The sequence below is a fragment of the Falco naumanni genome, chromosome 10 (assembly GCF_017639655.2).
Source record: "Falco naumanni isolate bFalNau1 chromosome 10, bFalNau1.pat, whole genome shotgun sequence".
NCBI classification, from domain to species: domain Eukaryota; kingdom Metazoa; phylum Chordata; class Aves; order Falconiformes; family Falconidae; genus Falco; species Falco naumanni.
In genome coordinates, this window is record NC_054063.1 from 37488400 (window position 1) to 37502789 (window position 14390).

The following is a 14390-nucleotide window of genomic DNA, read 5'->3' on the forward strand; positions in this document are numbered from 1 at the left end:
CTCACACAAAAATAGCAGCTTTCACAGCATGTCTATAGCAAAGCACTAATGTTTATTCTTGTATCTAGGACTAACTTTAATTCTGCCTCAATGCACATATATAACAAGGCACTAATGTTTCTTAAAGAACCAATACTTCACCTACCTATATGTCAAAAAAGTGAAAGTTCCCCGTAACTTTGCACCACTCTTGTTCCTGCGTAGCACACTAGCACATTATTGCTAACGCTGGATTTCACCTTCAAAAGTAGCCATTGAGCGTAAGTTAAAATGCAAAATGAAAACCAGAAAGCACATACAAGAGCTTAGTTATCAAATTACCTTCATGACTTCTGAAGGGAGATGTAATAACTGGAAGTTTTATGAAGGAAACTCAACTACATCCACATAACAAATGTCTATTTCTAGCGCAGAGGGACCAAAATTGCCAGCAGTGGCTGCTAACCTGAAAGGCCTGGTAGCTGAAGTCCTTCAATTAGCTGAAGTCCTGCTTCTGCCTTCAAAGAAATGCAAATGAGATACCTCCCGGGGTGGGAAGGGGTGAAAGGTCTTAGAGCCTAGGGAGTTTTAGCAACCCTCAGGGAAGTAAGGTCTGACGTTCCTTCCTCCCCAGGCATACTGCCAGCAGGCCAGTGTCAACAGGACAAGGGCCTGGGGTCCCTCACAGCATGCTCATGCTTTTCTACCTACGCGTCAGTGCAAGAGCTCCCAGGCCACAGTTTAAACACATGCTTTAGGACCACCTAAGATACTGAATGAAACAACCTTGCACCTCCACTGCCTACCTATCCCTCCCCTTGCAATGACATGCACGTTAGTAGGGATATGTAGCCCATTCACAGGGCTGGGACAACACCAGCCAGACCCCAGATATTGCCTCCTGTTACTCTAATGCAAAGCAGGGCTCCATAAATCTCACACTTTTATGGAAACGTTTAGGAAATGCAAATACTCTGCAAATTGACACTGATAAGTGTCACTTCCCCCAAATGTAACTTTCTGCTGCTTTCGGCACAGTCACCCCAAAAGAAAGCAATAGTTACCTGTATTTTAACACAGACTTCCCATAAGAACTGAGCCAAACAGCAGAAAGAGCCAGACAAGCATCAGAAAGTTTCACTAGAAGAGGTCTAAATCACAATTTAAAAAATCACAATTAAAAATTTAAAATCACAAATAAAAAACAAACAAAAAAAAACCCCACCACAAACAACCAATCCAAAAAAAAACCACCCCAAAACAACCCATTGGACAACACTATCCATATTAATGCAATCTTACAGAATCACTGAATGGTTTGAGTCAGAAGGGACCTTACAGATCATCTGGTTCCAATGCTCCTGCCACTGGCAGGAACACCTCCCACCAGACCAGGCTGCTTAGAGCTGCATAAAGTTAGGGCAAAGGCAGGACTGCAGAAGACATGCTGTACCTCTTAGGATAAATTTTAATAATGTCGTTGTCAGACTGCTACTGAGCAGCATCCCTCACAGGGAAATCAGGGCTGGAAAATGTGATGTACACCCCATGGCCAAGCCAACATCTCATCATCATGGTAACACCCACACTCCTTGATCCATACCCAACGCACCTCCGCAAGTACATTTCTAGCACCCATGTGAAAACAAATAGGGACTGGGACTCTGTTCCCACACTTCTCACTTTCTTTTCTGGGCTGAAAAAGAGTGGTTTGCTCCTGTTAGAGCAGGATTTGTGCTCACTACAGGCTGGGAATCCCCTAGAGGCAACAGGCTGCAGCACTAAAACAGCAGGCACCCCTTAACCTCAAGGCAGCACTTCCTCCGCAGGGGGATGGTCCATGCACAAAGGACAGGTCAAGTGCTCCACTGACCTCCTTGGTGCCAATGCGACCAAGGCCCTCAGCTCCTCAGCGAGCACTTGGCCCAAGGGCAGTCTAGGGCAGGATCCCTACGCCCAGGCACCAAACTCTCCCAGCTTTTAGCTGACTTCCCGAGGAGCTGAGCATGCTCAGGCATTCCCCAGAGCACAGCTACATCCTTTCCCCAGGTTAACTGTCAGGGACCTGCCTCACACACTAAAGCCCAGCTACAGCGTGCCAGGTATTTCCTACTTCTTAGGCTGACAGGACACATCCAACATAACAATACTAAAAATTAATAGCCACGTATTGGCAGATTGCTAGGCTGCATACCAGATTTTCCCATATAAGGGAAAGCTGAAGGCATTGTCCTATCACACAGAAAACATAATGCACCAGCCCAAGATATTAGAACGCAAAACCAGAGTCTCCTCGTGTCACAAGCTGACACTCACAGCACCAAGTTTTTCCCCTTTTGCTGATGCTTTGGTCAGCTTTTCCCAGCTCTGTTATTTCCACCAGGGGCTTGTGCCTGAGGATCACTGGAGGCTGACTGGGGCAGGTGCTACTCAGCACAGCATTTGCAGCTCAATGCACTTTCTTAGAGGATTTTGGTTCCACCACCACCACGCTGGCAACGCAGGCACTGACATTGCCACTGTTCCCAGAGTGAAGTGTAATTCTGCTTTCATGGGGGTTTAGGGAGCTGAGAACCCACCATACAAACCCTGCGCACTGTCACCAATGCTCTGCCCGCAGCAACCAGTGCTACTCAACTACATATAGACCATTCACCCAGTGCATCATCTCTCCCCTTCACACAGCTTGGTGGCCCCCAACAACAGCTCTGCTTCTGCCTTCACAGACCATGACAAAGTCACCAGCACCACAGACCGATTCCACTGTCCCAAGTAAGAAAGTGGGGACAAGAGAGGAGAAATGCTTTCACAGCTACTTACAGGAGCAATGAAAACAAGCCATCTCAGCTCCTCTGAAGCCCAGTGAGACATCCAACCATTGTGCTTGCCAGTGTCTCTTAAAGACAATTTCAGAGAAACCTCTCCACATGTGCCTGCTTTCCAGACTCAACACACCAAGTTCACATTCCTGCACCAAGGGCTCACTCGCAGTGCAAGGCTGATCAACCCTCTCCCCCCCTTCGCAAGGGCAAGCTACTCCTGCACACTGGTTACCAGCTTCATGCAAAAAACAAAGGCCTGCTCTGGCAGCTGAGCTCTCAGCCTTGCCATCTTGCTCACTTGCTTGTGCAAACCCCCCTTGAAACAACACAAACCATTAAAGTGAAACACTTTACATTATCCACCTATAAAAGTTTGTGTCTTTGGAGAAGCTCTTGTGAAAATTTGAAAAGATCTATCAAGGTTGTGATTACACTTCAGGGGGAGGATGGACAACGACGGAAGACAGAGCTTTGCTTCCTGTTAAAAAAAACGTAGTAAAAAGCAATCAGGAAAACAAGACATTCCTCTGAGAGCCTCCCCCACCAAGCCACTAGAAATCAACAGACCCTGAAAATACCCACAGTACTGACCATCGGGGCTAACACTGGCACATCCAGGGCCAGCTGCTCAAAGACCAGCAGCTTAGACAGAGCCACTCTCCCCTAACACCAACACACAGGCCGATGGAGGGAGAGGTAAACTCAAGCTGACAAAAAGGTATATACTACCAAACCAGGCAGCAGCGCTCAGAACAAGGTAACAAGGGCCCCTGACAGCACCTTCTGCAAGAAATGCACATTATCCACACACTGCAAGCATTGAGAAACAGCAAAAGAGCTGCCTTAGTTTCACAGATTCACACAAGCTAGTTTTTAACACATCCATACCAGCCTGCAGCAAGGGGCTGCAATTGCCTTCTCAGCAACAGGGCAATCAACATTTCTGCCTGGAGGAATGAGACAATAGGCAGAAATAAACAGCCACAGCTGTGGGATGGCCTTCAAACTTTACAAAAGTGAAAGTGAACCAAAATCAGTTTTTCTTCAAGTCCCCTCATTGACTTTGGCCTTTATTTTAAGAATAATAATACATACTTTCAGCTCTGCTGCACAAGGTACACGCAGACATTTTGATCAGATGCCACTCTACTAATTATCATGCTTTACAGCTTGAAGCACTTGAGGGGCAACATTCAGTCAGCTTCACCCTGCCACTGCTGCATGCTTCCCATCTTTGCAGAGAAGGAAACTCAGCAGCACATCCAACACTCCTGAAGGACCTGCAAGTTTAGGCAGCTGTACCAATTTGGAGATGATGGACAGAACTAGCTTTCCAAAAGCAAAGAGACAACATTGAGCTCTGTTGGGGAATAGGAATCAATTTTCCACTAAACAAGTGGGAAAGGGACCCAGTGGCAGCCCTGAACAAAACCAACCCAGTCATAGGCCAGAAGCCTCAAGAGAAACAACCTATTTACTCCAGGAAGAATTTATTCCTAGAGAAAAAAATATGCTGTTATTGCTTCATAACAGCCAGACCAAAACAACAATTTCTCTGCAAAGAAGCACAGCAGAGCTCCCGTGTGAATGAGTTAAACAAAAGGCAAGGAGAGGTGAGGCTGCACATATTCCTGTGCCATCACCTGAACAGAGCCCAAAAGCCAACAGCAACACTTCATGGCAAGGAAAATACTCACAGAGTTTAGCGTTCCCTCTGGCAACATCCTAATCCAACTGAACCCACACCAGTTAAAAAGACACAGGCAGCACCAGCCGCCAAATACCTGTAGCCCTGCAACCGAAGGGGTCAGGGATAACCAAACATCTAGCAACTGCAACCACATCTCTCTGCCCACGAGAACCCTCTGGAGGCCCTGGGAGGCCAGGGACTGCAAAGGGGTGCTGGAGACTTCTGTACAGACCTATGGGATGCTTTGCGCAACCACAACGAACCATCTCCACCACCTCCTCTCATTCTCCAACGCCAAAAGCATTTGCTGCATTTCCCATGTAGGAGGTAAACAACAAAAAAGCCTGAGCTTTTGTCTAAAATGCATTCCAAGTCACTGAGGAAATAAACCAAGCACTTTTCATAGCAAAATTACTGAAAAGCTCCATCACATCAGAGGCCAGCAGCAGACCAAGCAGAACCAGCTCCCTGTGTGCCGAGGCAGCCTGCCAGGCCCCCGCGGTCCCCGACTTCACTGCAAGTTTAGAGTAGTTGTCAGGAAGGCAAATCGATAAACGGAGAAAAGATGAGCACCTCCAAGACGGGGTGTGCACGCTAGGCAGCAACACTCACAGGCCATTTCTCTTCATCTTTCCATATTCTGCTTGCGTGCACTTCCCTCACTGCGTTTACCCTACAAACCTCACTGATCGAGACTAAAATCCACCTCAAGCGCCAGCCCAAGCCACTGGTGAGCACAGGGCGAACCCCACCACGAAGCCCCCAAAACAGCGCACACGAGGCTGGACAGGGTGACGACGGCGAGATGACTGCAGCGCGAACGAGACGCGACTCCAACGTGACTGCGATGCCTCTGTTGTGACATGGCTGCAATATCACAACAGACCCGCGCCCGCCCCGCGCGCAGCGGCCCGGGTCCCCGACTGCGAGGCCGAGCGGCGGGGGGCGGCCCCGGCCCCCACTGCCCCCTTCCCTCCTCATCACCCCGGGGGGCGCCGCGCAGCAAGAAACCCGCGCCCCGGGGCCTCCGGCCCGCGCGGGGACCTGCTTCTCCCCCGCCCGCCAAGTTTAAAGACTCAATTATCGATGTCCTTGAGCACTGCGGCCGGAATGACGGCGGAGAGATGCCCCGCGGGCAGGCGCCGGCACCCCGCATCCCCCCGCCGCGGCGGCCGCGCAGTTCGGCGCGGGGCCGGGGACATCACTCCCCCCTCCACGGCCGGGAGGAGCCTCGGCGCAGCGCCGGGGGGAGCCCGCCCCGCCTCCGCCCCCGGCCCCCCGCACGCCCCGGGGCCGCCGCGGCTGCGTGGGGGGCCCGGACCGACCGGCCCGGCGCCTGCTAGGCCCGGCCTTCCCCGCACCCGCCGGGCCGGGGGCGGGCGGCAGGTCGGGCCGGCGAGAGGTGCCGGGGCCGCGGCCGCGGCCCCCCCCCCGCGCCGCCGCCACCGGCGGCCCTCGCGCCCGGGGGGCGGGGGAGGGCGGCGAGGGGGACCGGGGGGGGGCGCGGCCGGAGCCATGACAGGGCCAGCGGCCGCCCCGGCCCCGCCGCCCGCACCGCGGCCCGCACCGCCGCCGCCGCCGCCGAGTTCATTCATAGCGCCGCCCCGGCACGGCCCCGCCGCCGCCCCCCCCCCCACCCCCGCCCCCCGTCGCGCCGGGCAGGCGAACCCAAAAGTTCGGGGCACAACTTACCTAAAATGGCTCCTCGGCCGCCCAAATACAAACAGCTATTATTTGGTGAAGTTTAGCCCAGCACCCTGCAAGGACACCCTAACCTCGCCCGGGCACGCCCCCGCTTAGTGCCCATTGGCTGCCCTCCGCCGCGCGCCGGTGTCCATTGGTAGGCCGGCCCGTCAGCCGCGCGGCGCCCGCGCCAAGCTTGGCTGCAGCGCGCCCGCCGCTCGCTCCATTGTGCTCCTGTTTGCACCGATGAGAGCGCGGCAGCGATTGGCCGCGCCGCCGCCCCCGCGCACCGCCCCCCGCCGCCGCCGCCCCGCCCGCGCCCTCCACGTCCGCGCCCGCTATCCGTTCCCCGGATGTGAACCGGCCCGGCCCGGCCCGGCCTGCGGCGGACGGCGCCCGGCGCGGGGCTGAGTGCGGCCTGCGGCCGGGCCGCGCCGCCCTCCCCTTCGGCGCGGCGCCGGGGCTCGCCTGAGGCCTTGGGAGGTGGCGAAGGCGCCCGGGCGGCCCGCTCGGAAAGGCCGCGGGGGCGGATCCGGGGGACCGCCGGCCTCGGGGCACGGAGCGGCGGGCACGGGGCACGGGCCGCCCGGCAAGGGCCGGGCCCGGGGCGGCTGGCAGTGAGACGGGCCCGCCGCGGCCCCGCACCAGTAGACCTGGCTGGGGCGCCTGGGCCCGCTCGCACGGCGCCACCTGCTCAGCACCCGCTCCCGAGCAGCAGCACCCCCTGGCCGCGGGGCCGCGCCCCGCCGGGGCCCGGGGCCGCGAGCGGTTTGCCCGCTGGGGAAGGGCCGCCGGGCCGGCAGCCTGCAGGCACGCTGTCCTCCCGGCTGATACAAAGACGCCCTGAGCAAGTTCTCTCCGGCATCAGAAGTAAACTCTGCTGGAGCTAATTAGCTCTGCTGGGACTCTGGGCTGATTAACCGAGTGCAGTGCCGTCTGAGTGCAGCCATCCTGCTTGCTGGGCCCCAGGGTGGTGCTGGCACAGCCCTGCGCTGCAGCCGCTAAAGTCCTGGCCTGTTCAGCACCAGCTGGCACTGCTGTCCTGTGCTGTCCATCGTGCACATTCCCTTTATGCCTCCCGGCTTTCCTCAGGTGCTGTTCTCTTGGCTATAGAGCTCTTCTGCCGGTCATGGAGGGCTCCCAGGCAGAGCAGGCAGCACCTCTGGGCAGTGTTGGCACGCTCTGGGGATGCCTGTCACTGCGCACATGTACATCAAATACAGAGGACGTGGCCAAGGGATAGTTCTATCACAGAGCTACACACACCCCATGCCATGCCTCCTCCAGGTCCACTGCATAGACCAGTATAGCATTGTGCTCCTCCCAGCAAGGCAGGATTTTTTTCTCTGCAGCATTCCCATTTATCCTTTCTTGCTCTGGAAAGCAGGATTAAGTCCCAAGCTCAGCTAGTCCCAAATCCTCCTGCACGCAGGGCAAACACCTATGAATGCAGGACGCTCAGCTGAACAGAGCTGGGATCAAGCATCACCTGGAGCCACACCTTCCTGCCAGTCTTTGGGACCACCGCCTTCTGATCTGATTTGAAATAATAATATTATATCAGTAATAAAAACAGTATTATTGTTGTCACTGCTGTTGCTGTTGTTATTTGTGCCTATAAAGAGGGATTGTGACAGTCTCTCTGGACAAACTCCTCTGCTCAGGACACTGCGGTACCTTGCTATCCACAGGGGACTTGCCTCCTCCTGGGGAGCACGGCCAGCTCTGCATGAGGATGCACAGAGGGGCCGTTGTTACCTGCATCGATACCTGCTATGTTGCAGGTGGAGGATACTGTGCTGTCCACTGCATGCATGAACACCCACTGTGGCCCTGATTTACAGATGTGCCCCACCCTGAAGGAGAAATGTCTTACTGTTATGTACTTACCTTGAAACCAATGTTAACTGGAATCAGAAAAAGCAAAATGCAAACGAAGTTGGTTGCTCACAGCATCTCAGCTAGGCAACAGCGAGAAATGCAAAAGAAAGTGAAGAAATAATACACTTCATTGGCTTTCACAGAACATCAGTGGGAGAGGCAGAGGCTGATCTGCAGCCGACCCTCCTGCTGGGACATCAACTCTTCAGGTGCCTACGCCTTTCTCCTGGCAAGTGTCCCTGAAGTGGCAGAAGCAGCATCATTTGGGGCCTGGTGGTACCCAAGGTGTACTCCTCTTAACAGAGAGGTCCTGAGACTTCCAAGGTCTGTAGGGAGTTGGGCACAACCTCCTGGGCTGTGTCCCAAGGTTGGTGGGTGTGACCTGAATCATGTCCCCTGTGTGACTGGGACATTGACTTTGCTCTAGCAGGTGCTGCACACCAGCACCCACCGCTGCACAACCACCCGCAGGCCACCACGTGCAGTGTGTCTGTGCCTGGGCAGGCAAAGAGCAGCCAGGTCTGAGCTTGCCACCAGGGACAGAGACCTCTGACACCACACACGACTCCTGCAAATGTCACTGATTTATCCAAGATGCAGATTTTGCAGCAGAAGGTGCAGCCTCCTCATGGCTGAGCAGCAGTGCAGTGTCGTCCCGTTGCCTGCAGGCTAGTACTGACTGCACTCCTTCTGCTGGACAGGAGCCCCAGAGATTTCCAATACCTGCTTAATATTCAGTGGCGGTACAGATTACCCAGGCACACCTCGTGCTGCGGTGTGTTCGGCTAGATGGGTGTGTGTGCCCAAGCCAGCGTGCCGCAGGTCTGTGCAGCCCTTGGGCAGCCATGCACACCGCGCTAGGCACGCTGCCGCGGCAGGGGCGGGCACGGGCTGCTGCAGGGACAGCTTCAGCAGCAGGAAGAAAGGAGTCCCTTGAGGTTGAAGACATGCCAAGGGTTTCCCTGCTGAACTTGTCCTCTTGCAGAGAGGGATGCTCCAGCACTGCCTGCAAGAAACATGACCGCCTGCGTGCTGCCAAGCCTGGGCTGCTGGGGTCTGTGCCCATTTCGCAGGCACGGGCAGGCAGAGCGAGTGTGGTTTCCCTCTTGCTGCTGTGCCACCCCACTACACAAGCTGAGGGAGATAAAGAATATTCTCCACAGTGGCAGCCCTCACCCAGGAACAGGGCAGCCACTCCACAGGTTTCCAAAGTGGTCTGAAGTGGTCACTGAAGGAGCAATTGGCTGCTGTTAGCCACGGGGTGGTTTTGGGTACAGGGGACACAGGGCTTTGTCCACCTCAGTAAATTAGTCTCAGCTGCTGATGTAGCAGCCCTTTGTTGTGGCCATCTGTACGTTTGCACATCTCAAACCACTTGCCTGATTCTGGGGAGGTTGGCTGTCTCCGATGGTTATCTGTGGCCTCCTCACAAGCTAGTGGCTTTGCTGGGGCTCTGGAGCTTTTACACACAAGGCAGTCTTCCCAAGCTGCCATGGACGTTTGTCCCAGCACAAGGTGAGTGAAGGATCCTTCAGCTCCTGCTGTGCATCCTCCCATGCCAATGGCTTGGCCACACAGTGCCAGGTCCATGCTAGAAGGGAAGCTCAGCTCGCATCACCACCAGATGATGACCTCCATCCAGGCCCTCCAGAGGGAGGTCAGCAGGAACTGAGGACCAGGAGCCTCAGTTCTCCCATCCCTCTTTGATGGTCCATTTGTAAAGCAAGGCAGAGGGGTATTTTTGTCTAGAAGCTGTCCTGCAGATTTTATAGTAGATGTACAAGACTGCTTCCACATCTGGACCTTAGAGTCTGATCAGATGCACATCCGCAGACAGTTCTGGTTTTACTGCATCCTTTTTCTCTAGCAACGAATCTCAAAACAGATTGCTCACGCTGATACAAACCACCAAGGTTATTGCACTGGAGTCATTGGTGTGAATGGACCATGTTCTGGCATAGCGAGGGGCTGCAGTCAGCCTGGGTGTGCTGCACCCAGCAGCCAGAACAGCTCAAGCACCCTCAAACATCCTCCCCCCTATACACACCACAAGCACGACTTGTGTCTGTCACTTCAGGTTTTGAGTGCGATGGGGCTGTTGGGCTGCTCAACCTCTGCTCTTCTTCTACCTCAATGGTTCAGGCGTTGACAGAAGGCCTAACGCAAGTCATGGGGTTTGTACACATACTCCAGTACATAAGCCCTGTGCCTGTGAACCAGACACCATGCAGAACCATCTCAGGAGGCTGGTGAGCCTCTTGGTCTCTGGCCTGAGGAGCACTTGCCAGAGGTCATATAAAATCACATCTTTTAGAGCAAAACTTAATGTGTCTGTCTCTTCCCCTAGAACAAACTCTCTTAAGCTGATTCAGGAACATCACAAAAGCGATTTTGATATTGCAAAGGTTTGCACTGCCTGAAGCAAAGATCAATTACTTTGGGAAACAATTTGGCTAACTCTGTCTCTGCCTGCATCAACCTTCTTATGCCCTAGGAGGGGATATTCTCTAATGCTGAGCATCCAAAGGCTAGAGCTGTGGGAAGGTGCTCCAAAGTTGTGCTCTGGCACCAAAGACAAAGGGTGTTATCCATGGGACCACAGCCCAGTGCAAGGCGCAGGGAGAACTGCCTGGGACCGACCGTCTGTGAGGCTCAACCAGGGCTCTGCAGGTAGACCGCAGCAAGACCTACCAGCCCTCACTGACGATGCCGTTACATCCTCAAAGCAATACACACTGCTTGTGTTGGTGGCCCTTCCTGTGCACGAGTCCAGCGGCTGCAGCCATGGGTCCTCTTCAGCGGCTGGGGAGCAGGGGCCATGCCAGAGCCAGGAGCCAGGAAGCAGAGATGGAGGCCGCAGAGTAACACTGGCAGCGAAAGCATCAGTTATGTTTACAAAGGTCTTTGGGGAGGATTTTGCTTGGGAGCACTTGACAGTGGGCAGTGACATCCAAGCAACCTGGACAAGGGAGATACAGGGGTCCAGCTGCCAGGGAAAGGGGGTGTCAGCCAAGCCCCTGCCATGCTGCAAAGTAGGTGAGGAGCAGAGCTCAACAGCTGAGCGTCCCTGGTGAGGCAACAAACCAGAAAGGGGCTGGAGCTACCCTGGCAAGCTGCGGGCTGTGTGCAGGGTGAGCAGGCAGGGAACCCCCTTTCCACCAGTTGCCACAGTGGTCACATCTTGGCCGGCTCCAGTGCAGCAGGATGGAGAAGGGGTTACTCCAGAGCAGCAGCACACTCCTTCCCTTCCCAGCTGTTGAAGCACACCTATGCCCCTCTGAAATACAGAGCTTGCAGGCAGCCAGAGGGGGAAGACTTTCAAAAACCCTGCACAGCCTGTAAGCAAGCATGGCTCATTAACCAGTGTTAGCAGAAGGGCAGAATTCAGTATCTGAAAGATCAGTGTGGCAGGTTAGGTTTAAATAGGCTAACTTTCCAGGGCAAGGTCCGAAAAGCAGCTCTGAACCCAGGTGAGATGCTTGGATGCCTTTGCTCAGGCCTGTGGGCACTGCAGGGCCCCCTGACTCCAGGAGTCCTCCTGGGATGGCCCTTGCTGAAACTCCCGCATGTCAGATGTCCTTTGCTGGAGCTGACAGCAAGGAGGTGGCAGGTTCCTCCATGGGCAGCTGAAGCAGAGGCCAAACAATGCGTGGGATTGGAGATGACAGCTCAGATGCCTCTTGGCTCTGGCTTTGCTTGTTGCCTGCAGGGTTCTCCTTGCCCGTGCTCCCCACTGCCAGGCTGCAGTGGGAGCAGTTGACCTCCAGCCTACACAGGGGACCCCAGGGACCGGTGTTTCCTCAGCCTTGGGCTAGGGAGTCTGTAAGACAAGCTTCATCTGGAAACTCCACCTTCAGGGATGGAAGTTTCCTTGGATATGGTTATTTGAGGAAATTCCCCTACCCTCAGGAGCTTCTGTCAGTTAAATTACATGATTGCTATTGTCAATTTTCCTGTGGGATTATTAACCAGTTTCCTGGGCTTTGCTGCCCCAGATGACTGATGTCACAGGAGATTGAGTGCTCCCAGGAACTGGGAATTTCCTGGCCAGTCCCCCACACCATCGTGGTTCCTGGCACAGAGCTGCTGTGCCTGGTGCCATCAGTCACCCTGGCCCTGTGATGAGCCTTCTGCTTTGGCATTGCTGTAAACCTGGGGACTGTCCAACACTGCACCCCACTCATGGTGTGGGTGTTTGTGATGGATCACACAGCAAGGACCCAGGAGCCTCCTTCCCCACAGGCCCCACACACACCTTGAGGGAGGGTGTCCCACAAGGCTGTCCCTGGGACACTACATCACAGCCCACCTCATCTCACAGATACATATGGGGCACGAATTACACATGAAACTTCACATCTGTGGAGAATTTAGCCTTAATCATCTTTGACTGCTGCTTTTCTGTGGCTGCAGTTCTGGGCTGGGAAGAAAAGGCCTGAGCAGGCAGATGTGATGTGCCCCCTGCCCCACACTGCATCGGCACCCACTACCCTCATCATACGGACCCCACACAGCACTGCTGCAACAAGCGATGGTGGCAGGAGCTGTCATCTTCATCTGGTCAAACTTAACCCCAGAGCCACCCTCTAGGCAGCTGCTTTAGCTAGGAGGAAGATTTGCCCACAGCAGTTTTCCTGGTGCTCTCAGTAAAATCCCCAAGACTTACCTTCTGCTCAAATTTTGTAGCTCCTTGTGCTTCAGAGCTGCCAGCTCACAGGTGCTTCTAATCACCCCTCCAATTAATGAGTGAAAGGTGCTTAACAAGCTGCTCATCATTAGCCAGGTCCCTGAATATCCATCACCTGCCTCCCATGTGAGCTCTGCTCAGCCTGTGTGTGCAACTAAAGCAGAGCCACTGGCCATGACCACCCCTGAGTGGAGACAACAGAAATAACTTCACAAATTCAAACTACACAGCCCTCAGCTCTTTAAACACTATTTCTCCCCTGACACATTTGCTCTCACCAATGCCAACTGCTTTTGCTTCCAGGCAGGTTTCCTCACTATGCTTCTCTTTCCCTAGGCTCCTGTTGAGCACCCAGCGTGACATGGGGTCTGCTGCCCACATGAGCTTCACCTGCTTTGCTCTACCCCAAAAGTCCATTCATGTGACTTTTCCAGCCCTGGCTTTACTGTCAGTTTCCAGGCAAAGCTGGTTTGGCATCTGAGTCCCAGCACCTCCTTGTGTGGCTCTGTGGGATGATACCAGTGCTGCCCCTCAGGGCCCCCAGACCCTTTCATCCCTTTAGGTCTCTAGGGGTTATTCTCAGGGCTGGCCCAGTTGTCCTGCCTTTCCTTTTTTGTAGGCTGTGAAGCCAGCCAGGCCTGTGCTTTAAGGGTTTTCCGTATGCTTGTACCCAGAAATGAGGGAACATTTGGGACCACCTAATACTAATGCCAGCTAATGCCACCCTCCTGGGACCCGGCTCTCACAGAAACTTTGGTAATGGAGACTCTAGCCCCTCCCCCATCATGACCGGGAAGATTTTTTTCCCAGTGTCTACCTTGAATTTCCCTGTGATAATTTAAGCCTCCTTCTCCTTCCATTATCTGACATGGACAGATTAACCCTTTCCTTGTTGCAGGAATTATTTATATTCCTGAAGACTGCTGCTGCAGCCCCCTCTGCTCTCTCCCTACCAATTAAGCAGTCCCACATCTTGTCAGTTTTTCTTGTTGGTCATGTTTTCCAGGTCTCTGACATCCTTCCCTAGATCCTCTCCAACTGGCCCAAAGGGCAATGTCCAGACAGAGCTGCCTTCTCCAGCATCTCCAACGCCCTCCTGGTTGTGCATCCTGGCATCATGTTTGCCCCTTTTTTGCTGTTGACCCCTTGGTCTGCTGTGATTTATGAGAATGTCAGGTCCTTCCCCCCAGAATTACTCCCTTCTTGCTCCCCATTTCTTGTTTATACAATAGCATGATTATGCTGGGATGCTGCTGGCCCTGTGCTGTGCTGCATGGTGTCCTGCTCCCCAAGCCTATCTGATTTGTCAGTGAGGGTGGCATGGAGGGAGATTTTGGGGTCAGGAATCTGCCTTCCAACATAATTCCCACTCTTCCTATCTTCCTATTTTTTCTGCAAGTCCTGTATCCCATTATCTCACCTGCTGGCAGCTGCAGCCTGGAGGTGGTTGTCTGAGCTGGGACCAGCACTCATTTTATAGCAGGGTTAGACTGAACATGATCTGCAGCTTGCTTCTGAGCTTCTTTTATGAATCTGTGTCAAAAGTCTTACAAACATCAAGACATACACACTGCACTTCCCATTCTTCTGTCAAAGCAGAAAATCAGATTGGGTTTGCCACAGTTTGCCCATGAGAAGTTGGCATCTG